This window comes from Oncorhynchus gorbuscha, linkage group LG17 (genome assembly GCF_021184085.1).
Source record: "Oncorhynchus gorbuscha isolate QuinsamMale2020 ecotype Even-year linkage group LG17, OgorEven_v1.0, whole genome shotgun sequence".
Taxonomy (NCBI): domain Eukaryota; kingdom Metazoa; phylum Chordata; class Actinopteri; order Salmoniformes; family Salmonidae; genus Oncorhynchus; species Oncorhynchus gorbuscha.
Window position 1 is genome coordinate 55,999,237 of NC_060189.1, and position 12,479 is coordinate 56,011,715.

Here is a 12,479-nt window from a genome sequence, read left to right on the forward strand (position 1 = left end):
TAACATGAAACTAGCACATTAAATCCAAAATGGAGTCTAGATTTAAGCTCGGGTGAATGACTCAGGAGAATAGACCAGGCAGCTGGTAAACAAGAGAACATACTTGATCCAAAATGGCTCCTGACATAATATAGGAATTTGAAATGAACCAGGCTGGTGCAGGTAGCCAGCAAACAGGAAAATCCATTCAATCCAAAATGGTGTCCTGATTTTAGCTTGAGAGGGAGAATGACTTGAAGAGAAAAACTTAACTTAACCTCCAACCCCTTTCATGACCCTCGTATCTTGGAACAGAAACAGTCCTAATTTATTTATCCTTTCCATGTCTTTTGTGAGAGAGCAGCAGGAGTTATTTTAGTATATTCATAGCTTTAAGCGATCCCATTAAGCTGAGGTTGATAGGATAGGTTGATAGTTAAATATTTTAATGTGCTGTCTGGCCATATTGAACAAAAACAGCTCAGAATGTAACACCCAGCGAGGGGGTATAAAGTTCTCTACACACACACACACACACACACACACACACACACACACACACACACACACACACACACACACACACACACACACACACACACACACACACACACACACACACACACACACACACACACACACACACACACACACACACACACACACACACACACGATGGTCTGTCAAGTCAATACAGACCTGTCATAGCAACCTAGAGAACAAATGTTGTCTTTTCAAAGACAACCCCAACACGTATAATAACATCTTACACTGGAGTGGCCGGCTGTAGTTTACTTTTGGCACGGCATCCTAGCCAAACAGCCTCCATGTTAATTTATCCCCGTACCTCCCGGCCTAGCGCCAACCTCCCAGCCTAGCGCCAACCTCCCGGCCTAGTGCCAGCCTCCACCCTCCTCCTTCATCCCTCTCTCCTCTGTCTCCGTCCTGATCTCTCTGAATCATTTCCTGCCCTGCTGAGAGCCTGTCTGTTATAGTCCCGCTGGGGGAGTATTTCCACAGTGACAGGAATACAGCATCCTCCCCTCCATCACTCCCTTCATTCCCCCCTCCCTACTCAAGACCCTGGCAGTACTTAAACCTGCAGACAGCCCACAGAACTGCTGGTCTGAAGGGCCGACTGTCTCAACCCCCCGTCCCTCCACCCTCACTCGACCCCTTACCGTAGTTGTAAAATATTATGCTTTCTTTAAGGTTCAAGGCAGGGTCTCTCCTACAGAATGAAAAAAAGCCCTCATGACTGTTTAAAGCAAATTGTTGAGGGGGTGGAAAGGAAAGCATGTCGATGGTTTGCCTCAGGTTGGTTAGTTGCCTCGGTTCGTTTGAATGTTTGCTCCCATGTTCTTCTAGGTTGTGTCCCAAATAGCACCTTGTTCCCTATTTAGTGCATTACTTTTGACCAGGGCCCATAGAGGGAATATGGTGTGATTTGGGATACATACCCTAGTAGAGTCGGCATATCTATCTGACTGGCAACAGCAGTACACACTGTCCACCTCTTTTCCACCCACCGGCCTCACCCTGTCAATCATTTCCTCGGGAGGTGTGTTCTGACTCGACCAGTCGTCCAATCATCGTTATTGCGGGGCAGGCAGACCCGGGTGTTTATGCAGATTTCTGATGCTTGACACACAGCCTATTTGGTGAGGCTAACACTCCACACACAGGGCGAGTGTGTGTGTGTGTGTGTCTGTGTGTGTGTCTGTGTCAGACAGCTGTGTGAACAACAGCAAGATAGAGGTGTGGAGAGGAGGAGGGGCCTGAGGCACAGCACAGACGGTTGGCAGCTCCATAAGAACACAGCACAGGGCTCACAAACTAGCCTCTACCTCACTGCCCTGAGGTTATGAACAGGAGTGGTGTCTCAGTCCGTGTCCCCATCACTCCCCATTTCCCCCCTCAAACTCACCATGATTAGGCCATGTTATGTTCTCTCAGCCGAGCGAGGGCCAGGATATGTCTGCACCGATGGAAACACACACACACACACACACACACACACACACACACACACACACACACACACACACACACACACACACACACACACACACACACACACACACACACACACACACACACACACACACACACACACACACACACACACACACACACACACACACACACACACACACACACACACACCAGAGACTGTCCCCAGCTCTCCAATTCTATCTAATTGGCCCACATAGTGGTGGTGATGTTCCTGTCCGCATCACTAGTCCCTCATCCTATCATCTGTCTCCCTCTGGCACTGAGGAGTCCTACAGGAGGAAACATCCTTCGACTGGATCCTACTCTGATATACTGTAATGAAAGCAAAAGGAACACATTGTGTCGTTACATTGGACCTATTTTTCCCACATCGTCCTACAAGAGGGCCTAGTTAGTGTCTCCGTTTTCTCTCCATCGTCTTCCAAGCAGGCCCAGTATAGTTGTTTTTTTTGTGTGTGTGTGGGTGGGTGGGTGGTAGTCTTTGACAGTACCGTTGAGTTACAGAATGAGGATGTGTCTGACGAGCCTCAAAGACAGCCAAGGACATCATTGTTTCCTGTTCCTGTATTATTTAGTAGCTACAGTCCCCGGTTGTCTCCAGTAAAACCACAGCGGTGGAGACAGAATACGTTTAAACAGGCTGAAATCTCATTCTATTCTGTTAGGGAGGTAGTATTTGTGTTCTTGGATTCCACTCATTAACCCCTAATAGATTTAGTATTGGGTACATGTGTACCACAACTGTTTTGTTTGTTTCTTATGTGAAAGCCATTGGATTGGGATTTTCTGTCCCAAGCACTGTCTGCAGGGACCTATTTCACTACGCAACCCACATATCACACAAAGTGTTAGAACTCTTTGTTGTATTTGTGTCCAACCACACCTTCCTTCCTCTCAGCCCAATCAACTGTAATCAGATACCCACTAACCACCATAGACAACTGTTAACTCTCTTTGTTTAAGACAGTTGTTTAGTATTCTCTCTCTGTTCTCTCCCCTCAGCCCCTACAGTATAGCCAATCAACTTTAATCAGATACCCACCATAGCTAAGGCCAAATCTATGTTTCACAATTGAATTCCCCACTTAAATGTAGCCGCTCCTCTGTGACCTCTGGAAGAAGTGAGGCACTGATAAGTGCAACCACTGATATTGCCGTATTGATTTTCCTCCATTCCGGCTCTGGCTTGAGCCCTCCTCGAGCCATCGGTTTCATGGTTTCATTTTGCACCGCCACCATAAAAATAACAGCCCCAATGAAACATGCCCCAGGGGAAAACAGTTTTCTTCTCGGTCTTCAATCTTTTATTTATTTTTTAAATCAGTGTTTGTTCACCTGCTTCTCAGGTTTACTGTTGGAGGACAGAAATAGAAACATGTTGGGGTGTGGCCGAGTGCATAAAGTAGGTGATTTGGTTGTGCCCTGACTGCCACACCCTTCACTGTTTTAAAGAATCTTCCAGCTGAAATAAATTGCACCTTTTGTGTGTTTCCTGTTGACTATCACTTGGAACAGAGTCCTTCTCCACCCTGGCAGGGGTCTGGGACTAGGTCCTTTGGCAGTGGCTCTCTACCACTACAGACACGGACCGTGAAGGAAACGGCAGCCACCAGGAAAGTGAATTATTCAATAGATAAAAACAAATTTATGTTTGCTCCCTGTCAGAGTTCATATCCACGGGAAGGGTGTGATAGAGGAGCCGCGTGATTTAGACACCCTTTGCTTTGGAGACTCGTATAACATATGCTCTCTCTCTCCCTCTCCCCCCATCCCTCTCTTTCTTTCTCTCAGTCTCTCTCTACCCCGCCATCCCTCTTTCTCTCTCTCTTTTTCTCTCTCTCTCTCTCTCTCTCTCTCTCTCTCTCTCTCTCTCTCTCTCTCTCTCTCTCTCTCTCTCTCTCTCTCTCTCTCTCTCTCTTCTCTCTTTCTCTCTCTTTCCATCCCTCTTTCTCTCTCTGAATTGAGTTATCTTTGGCCTGGAGTGTAAGTTATTATAGCGGGTTGAGGGTGACAGAGATGAAGATAACTGGAGGGGGAAATCCAATGACCTTTTAGTGTTCTCTATCTAATGGGATCCTTAACGTGGAAGAGATCTGCAGATCGCATGGCCACGGCCCTCCTACTACGATGGGTTTTTTTTTTTTTTTTTTTTTACAGCATCCTTTCATTAAGGATGAAATGTGGTGGGTTGGGGGCCACGAGAGCAGAGGAGGTCAGAGATACGGAAGACCCAGATCATTTTATCTCACTCTTTCTTTCTTTTATACCCCACGGATGGTTCTTTAAGAGTGAGGAAGACTCAGGTCTTTTCTTTAATCCGCCTCGCCTTCTTTCTCTCTCTCTGACTTTCTCCCCCCCCCCCCCCCCCCAATACCCGGTCGTTGATTCTTCCCCCAGCCGCTGTAATATACGACTAATTGAATTGACTCTCTCTAGATGCTATAAAAGCCGGGAGATCCAGCTAGCGATGTCTCCGTAATTAGCGACTTAGCGTCATTGTCCCCCTCTGTCTGGCTTGTAAGGCGATCCCTCTCTTCTCCTCTCGCCTCAGAGTTAATGACATTAACATTGAGCTGATGCTCATTATATTCCATCACGACAGCATCGTTAGCACAACGCCCCCACACAGTGCACTGAGCTTACTCTTCCTCACAGATCACAGCCATGGACAGGACACACACAAAGAATTGACTGCACTCTTAACGTTTGAAACGCCATGGAACGGAGGGCGACACAATTTACATTTTGAAGTGAAACCAAATGAACATAACAGTTAAACATTTTCGCTATTTATAACACAAAAAAACAAAGCCAACAGCCTATGTTTTGGTGCTATAATGTAACCTGCTGTAAAGGAAAAAAGCTCCGTTCTGGTCAAGAACAAACACTTACGTTTATAGGGTGCTTGGACCAAATGTGGTTATCTTCATAGGTCTATAAACCATCTGCTTCAGTGTGAGAGAATTCCACAACAAACTGTTTCAATGTCAGAGGATATAGGTTGTGACCCCAATCTCCCATACCGTCTAGAAGAGCCCCCTGCAGGTCACCACTCTGGCTGTAGCCCGACAGGCGTCAGGTGCCACCATCTGACACATTGTTTACAATGTATCAACACACAACACTCACCGCTCTGACCGACAGTCGTCACCTGTCATAAGGTGGTCACAGCGGTGGTTTATAGACGACAGCTATGCCTACCTCTATTGATTTTAAGGAAGGCATTGATGTCTATGGTTAGGTACACATTGGTGCAACGACAGTGCTTAAATCACCCGTTTGGCGAAGCAGGCTGTGATTCAATGTCAAATTAACAGGCACTGCATCGATTATATGCAACGCAGGACACGCTAGATAAACTAGTAATATCATCAACCATGTGTAGTTAACTTGTGATTATGTTAAGATTGATTGTTTTTTATGAGATAAGTTTAATGCTAGCTAGCACCTTACCTTGGCTTACTGCATTTGCGTAACAGGTTGTCAGCCTGCCACACAGCCTCCTCGTGGAGTGCAATGTAATCGGCCATAATCGGTGTCCAAAAAGGCCGATTACGATTGTTATGAAAACTTGAAATCGGACCTAATTAATCGCCCATTCCGATTAATCGGTCAACCTCTAATACCCAGCAGTATTCTATATCTCTGTCTACCTCTACCCTCAGCGAGAGAGAGAGTACTTACCCAGCAGTATTCTGTATCTGTCTACCTCTACCCTCAGAAAGTACTTACCCAGCAGTATTCTCTATCACTGTTTACCTCTACCCTCAGAGAGAGTACTTACCCAGCAGTATTCTATATCTCTGTCTACCTCTACCCTCAGAGAGAGAGAACTTACCCAGCAGTATTCTATATCTCTGTCTACCTCTACCCTCCTCAGCAGTATTCTATATCTCTGTACTTACCCAGCAGTATTCTATATCTCTGTCTACCTCTACCCTCAGAGAGAGAGTACTTACCCAGCAGTATTCTCTATCTCTGTTTACCTCTACCCTCAGAGAGAGTACTTACCCAGCAGTATTCTATATCTCTGTCTACCTCTACCCTCAGAGACATTTACATTTAAGTCATTTAGCAGACGCTCTTATCCAGAGCGACTTACAAATTGGTGCATTCACCTTATGACATCCAGTGGAACAGTCACTTTACAATAGTGCATCTAAATCTTAAAGGGGGGGGGTGAGAAGGATTACTTATCCTATCCTAGGTATTCCTTAAAGAGGTGGGGTTTCAGGTGTCTCCGGAAGGTGGTGATTGAGAGAGAGAGAGTACTTACCCAGCAGTATTCTATATCTCTGTCTACCTCTACCCTCAGAGAGTACTTACCCAGCAGTATTCTATATCTCTGTCTACCTCTACCCTCAGAGAGTACTTACCCAGCAGTATTCTCTATCTCTGTCTACCTCTACCCTCAGAGAGAGAGTACTTACCCAGCAGTATTCTATATCTCTGTCTACCTCTACCCTCAGAGAGAGAGTACTTACCCAGCAGTATTCTATATCTCTGTCTACCTCTACCCTCAGAGAGAGAGAGTACTTACCCAGCAGTATTCTGTATCTCTGTCTACCTCTACCCTCAGAGAGAGAGTACTTACCCAGCAGTATTCTCTATCTCTGTACTCTACCCTCAGAGAGAGTACTTACCCAGCAGTATTCTATATCTCTGTCTACCTCTACCCTCAGAGAGAGAGTACTTACCCAGCAGTATTCTATATCTCTGTCTACCTCTACCCTCAGAGAGAGAGTACTTACCCAGCAGTATTCTGTATCTCTGTCTACCTCTACCCTCAGAGAGAGAGTACTTACCCAGCAGTATTCTATATCTCTGTTTACCTCTACCCTCAGAGAGAGAGAACTTACCCGGGAGAGAGAGAGTACTTACCCGGGAGAGGGGGAGAGAGACTAGTATCACAGTGTCTGGCTCTTCTCTGTGTGTAATTAAGTCCCTAGGTGATGCCTCTTGCACCGCTCCTCACATCATTATCTTTGCCCAGCTGACCCAGAGCTGTGAATAGCACATATACTAGCACCTCCTCCCGACTGCCTAGTCCCCTTTACTACATGCAAACTGACACTTTAGTCTCTGGAGTAGGGCTCTTGCCTTGCCTACCATCTTTGTTATCCCATAGAGGGACATCATTTTATTGATTTCATTTTACTGAGGAGTTGGAGAGGAATTCTTGGAAAGGATAATTATGTTGTATGGTATTGAATAAGGCTGTGTATTCTTCAAATTAAATATGTGGAATAAGCACATTCTCAAGTGAAATTGAATGCATTTTTAAGGCAGACACAATCCTGATGTGGAGTTAAATGTACAGCGCTAAAAGAAGAAAGGGCATGTCCTTGGTGCGTTCCTATTGTTATCTCTTCTGTTTGGAATCATTACTCTGCATCCAGACAACTAGCCGAGCGCTAGCCAGCGTTCCAGAAGAAGTGGATTATTTTTCATCTGCAGCGCCTCTGCCTTCATTTGACTATTTTTCACCCCGGAGAGGACAGTTAACAGGTGTGATTCGTCACGTGCTGGCGCGACCTTGGAGTGCTTCTGGAGTCAGAGTGGATGGAACCTTCAGCCCAGCTTAGACTAATGGTAGCTACTGATTGGAGCGGGGCTTGACACAGCTGCTGGTTTGAGCAGGGAGGGATGGGGGGGATGAGAGAGAATGGGAGAGGGAACGAGACGAGCGAGAGAGTGAAAGAGAGGAGAGGATGCCGCTGGGAGGAGAGATGAAGAGTCCTGCCAACTAGGCATTGTGACTAGTCCATTAAAAACCCACAGCAGCCACAGGCGAGGGACAGGAGAGAGGGATGAGAGAGATACTTTGATAAGTGTTGCGCCTGCGTTAACCTTGATGGCCACTATCGGGACGATGCATGCCTCTGGGATCTGTTTGGCTGGATGAGATTATATTTTTTCCTCAGCAGGAGAAATCAATACTCTGCGAGCGCGGCGTTGACAGGGGCATCATTTCAGAATTGAAGTGGCTGTCAGACGTCGACATTCGATGACTTTTGTTCGCCGTAGTGCTTTTAGGCCTTCATTTTTCTCCTTGGTCTTTCTACCCCCCCCCCCCCCCCAAACTCTTTGTCTGAGTTAACCTGATGGTGTTATGTGGCCGTTTTAAACTTGAGGGCAAGAGATCAAGTGCGAGGGGGGAATCTTCTTCAGAAACCAATTGTTTCAGCATCTCTCTTTTGTCTAGTAACCCCTCCTCCCATCGTTCTGTAAGGAATTCCTTATTCCTAGGAATATTTGCATTCCCTCTCAGAACACGACAAGGACACGCACCCTGGGCGGACAGTTTCCCCACTTTAAATGAGACCCTCTTGGGACGGCTTGTCGGCGGACGTGAGAAAATTGGAAGAGGAGCGCGAGACAACGAGGCGATAGCCGACCCCTCTGTGTGTCTCTAGCTGGCTTCTCTACTGCACCACACAATGTCAAGGCAGAGAGTACACATCAAGCATTGCTTTAATAAGATCCCACTGTCGTGTGTGTGTGTCGTCGCCCGTTTCTCCAGCAGAACCTTGAGCGCTTTGTGATGTCATGAAACGAGCGCCTTGAAGGCTGAGACAGTGTGGCACAGAAACATTTCAAGGTCCTTGGCTCTGTCACTCACTGTAAGTGATAAACACAGGCTTTATATCTGGTAATGAGGCCTGTATCCCCACTCACACCCTCATTATACTGGTGAACCCCTCAGGCCCTGATGGGAGAGCGTGACAATAACTACAGCATTTAGAGGGGGGTTGACAGCGTATTATTCTACACGCAGAAACCTATGCCATATGTTCTGGCCTTTTGAATTGCACTCATGCAGTTGAGTCAGTGGATTTGTATCTGTGAGATGTGCTGGAATGCCTGACCCGTGTGTGTGTGTGTGTGTGTGTGTGTGTGTGTGTGTGTGTGTGTGTGTGTGTGTGTGTGTGTGTGTGTGTGTGTGTGTGTGTGTGTGTGTGTGTGTGTGTGTGTGTGTGTGTGTGTGTGTGTGTGTGTGTGTGTGTGTGTGTGTGTGTGAGACTTCATGTTGTCTTCTCATATCATAATCCTAGTGTAATTTAGCCAGTGGTTAGGCCTGTTTCCTTTCTAAATCACACAGATGTTTCTCTGGTTATTGACTTGAGCTTTGCGTGAATTGTCCGAGACACATCTCCATGTAATTTACTCGATTAATGCCAACCCATTATCAGTCTGTCTTCTCCGGGCACCGTTTTCTACCAGAGTAGACGCCAGCGCCCGTCACCCTCCGACCCTGTCAGCCAGCTCATGTAATGGAAGGTGCTGCCCATGATTACACTGTCTCAAGTCATAAGGTCTCACGTCACGCCGTCCACACACACACACACACACAGCTTCCTCACCTGCTCGCTCGCTTTCCAAAAGCCTGTCTTGTGCCTTTTACCTCTGACTTCACCATCATCTGACTTCCTCTTTTGAATCTGGCTACCAGGTAGACTAGACATTGATCCTGATGTCTGAATCTGGCTACCAGGTAGACTAGACATTGATCCTGATGTTTGAATCTGGCTACCAGGTAGACTAGACATTGATCCTGATGTTTGAATCTGGCTACCAGGTAGACTAGACATTGATCCTGATGATTGAATCTGGCTACCAGGTAGACTAGACATTGATCCTGATGTTTGAATCTGGCTACCAGGTAGACTAGACATTGATCCTGATGTTTGAATCTGGCTACCAGGTAGACTAGACATTGATCCTGATGTTTGAATCTGGCTACCAGGTAGACTAGACATTGATCCTGATGTTTGAATCTGGCTACCAGGTAGACTAGACATTGATCCTGATGATTAAATCTGGCTACCAGGTAGACTAGACACTGATCCTGATGTTTGCATCTGGCTACCAGGTAGACTAGACATTGATCCTGATGTTTGAATCTGGCTACCAGGTAGACTAGACACTGATCCTGATGTTTGAATCTGGCTACCAGGTAGACTAGACATTGATCCTGATGTTTGAATCTGGCTACCAGGTAGACTAGACACTGATCCTGATGTTTGAATCTGGCTACCAGGTAGACTAGACATTGATCCTGATGTTTGAATCTGGCTACCAGGTGGACTAGACACTGATCCTGATGTTTGAATCTGGCTACCAGGTAGACTAGACATTGATCCTGATGTTTGAATCTGGCTACCAGGTAGACTAGACACTGATCCTGATGTTTGAATCTGGCTACCAGGTAGACTAGACACTGATCCTGATGTTTGAATCTGGCTACCAGGTAGACTAGACATTGATCCTGATGTTTGAATCTGGCTACCAGGTAGACTAGACATTGATCCTGATGTTTGAATCTGGCTACCAGGTAGACTAGACACTGATCCTGATGTTTGAATTTGGCTACCAGGTAGACTAGACACTGATCCTGATGTTTGAATCTGGCTACCAGGTAGACTAGACATTGATCCTGATGTTTGAATCTGGCTACCAGGTAGACTAGACATTGATCCTGATGTTTGAATCTGGCTACCAGGTAGACTAGACATTGATCCTGATGTCTGAATCTGGCTACCAGGTAGACTAGACATGGATCCTGATGTTTGAATCTGGCTACCAGGTAGACTAGACATGGATCCTGATGATCCGTTTCTCTCAGTCAGTATCAGGATAGACCCTTCATGTGCCCTTTCCACTGAGGTAAAGGGGGCCTCTTCTGGTTTCTAATGGCACTAGGCCATTCACGTTATTTTACTATTCCGCTCACCTTGAAATTAGTGGAGGGTGTTGCAAACTTCCCTGACTCACTCAGTGCCCTTTGTTCTGTCAGCCTATTGGAAGAGTAGAGGATGGAGGTAGGTTAGTATGTAGTCATCTAGAGCTAGCAGGCTGAGTATGTAAGAACCAACAAGACCCTAGTAGTCTAATATCCTCTATGTATAATGATTTCAGAGCAGTGGAACGACCCCCAGACTCTACACTCTGACATGTCTTTTCCACATCGTTTTACCCCGAAATGGAGGCCTAGTATTAATGGGCCTGTTATGTGTTCAGCTGTTTGCTTGTTATTTCAGAGGGGAGTCGCTCAGTGAAACCACTTCCCCTCGCCGCCGGGCCCGTTAGAAAAGCACACGTCACTATGGGGGACTAGGTGTTTGGGTCCGCGGTGAATGACCAGCGTGTTTACGATGATGTGTTTGAGCTGCAGCACTGCTGATTAGTGACACAGAAGTCACACGTGAAGACCGGCTGGAAAGAACATTTCTGGTTCTGTCCCGTCGTCTGTTCCAGGGGGATAACATACGTTTCACACATTCAGCACCATTCCCTCTCCCTGTCCTCCCTTTACTGCTCTTCTTCCTTTCAACACACACACGCGCGCACATACACACATGCATGCTCGCTCGCACGCGCACACGCACACGCACGCACGCACATGTTGGGCCATCATGCTCTAAGGTTGAGGACCACTCTAATGCCCACAAAGAGACGTAGATTGATAATTAGGGCCCAATAGCCCCTCCAGAATAGCCTTCCGGAATGTGATCCAGACCTATAGATTTCCTGTCAGGTATGAGAAGTCACCGTTCCAATTGGAGAGGAGGACCAATCATTATCAAGCACTTTAGTGTGTTTACTGGTTGCTAAGGTAACTGGTGAGGCAGGTTGTATCTGTAGAGCTGGGGATGTATGTGTGTCTCCACCAATGGGCTGCTTTTTAGGTTCATTTCATTTGAGCATTGGGAATTGCATTAAGAGTTGCTGGTATTGATGCTGTAACGTTTCAGTATCCAATGGATGCACTGAAATCACAGTAATATTGCCGGGACGTTTGCCTGAGGTACTGTACATGATAGTAGCGTGTATTCCTCATTTCTTTGTTGTTTGTATTTCTACACTACGTGGCTAACGGCTGTTAGAAATATGCAGTGTACTCAAATGTTTCCAGTCGGTTATATATTTCTTTATTTTACAGTTTAACTGTATATTTAACTGTACGTTGCTTTATATTTTGCTCAGTTTATCAAATGGAACATTTTAAGTCTGGCTGTTTTTTCCCCTTGGTATAGGTGTTATTGTATATACCATTTACTCTGAGTTCAAAGGCCATTTCTGATAACACATTCAGACAGAGAAAATGAACCTCTGTTTCGTGATTCGGAGCCCTGGAGGCATCAGTAACTATAATGTCCGCTGTTATTAATCAACGTGACATAAGGGCCAGAAAATGACCCCAGATTTTCATTTGGTTTTACTCAAGGTAGCATTTCTACACACACACAGCTGCTAGAGCCTTATATTATGTCGTTTTACATGGTGTGTAGTAGCCTATACTATTTTCCCCAGAATACATGCTAGTTCCATAAATACAATATGAAGTTGCATACTATGTGTACGCCAGTTTTCTGTTCAGAATACATACCTCCTGGATTTCTCTTTAAATGTACTATAAAGGAGGTTTTATTGAGCTCTGCACATACAATTCATTTGTAATGATGCTTACGTTATTGTGTTTT

The 12,479-nt window shown here is 45.9% G+C and overlaps 1 protein-coding gene across 5 annotated transcripts in view; it reads left to right on the top strand.

Moving 5' to 3' along the window:
* The window catches only part of LOC124001246 (lipopolysaccharide-responsive and beige-like anchor protein), a 399,363-nt gene that overhangs the window by 171,934 nt on the left and 214,950 nt on the right, over nucleotides 1-12,479 (top strand). The window lies entirely within an intron of this gene.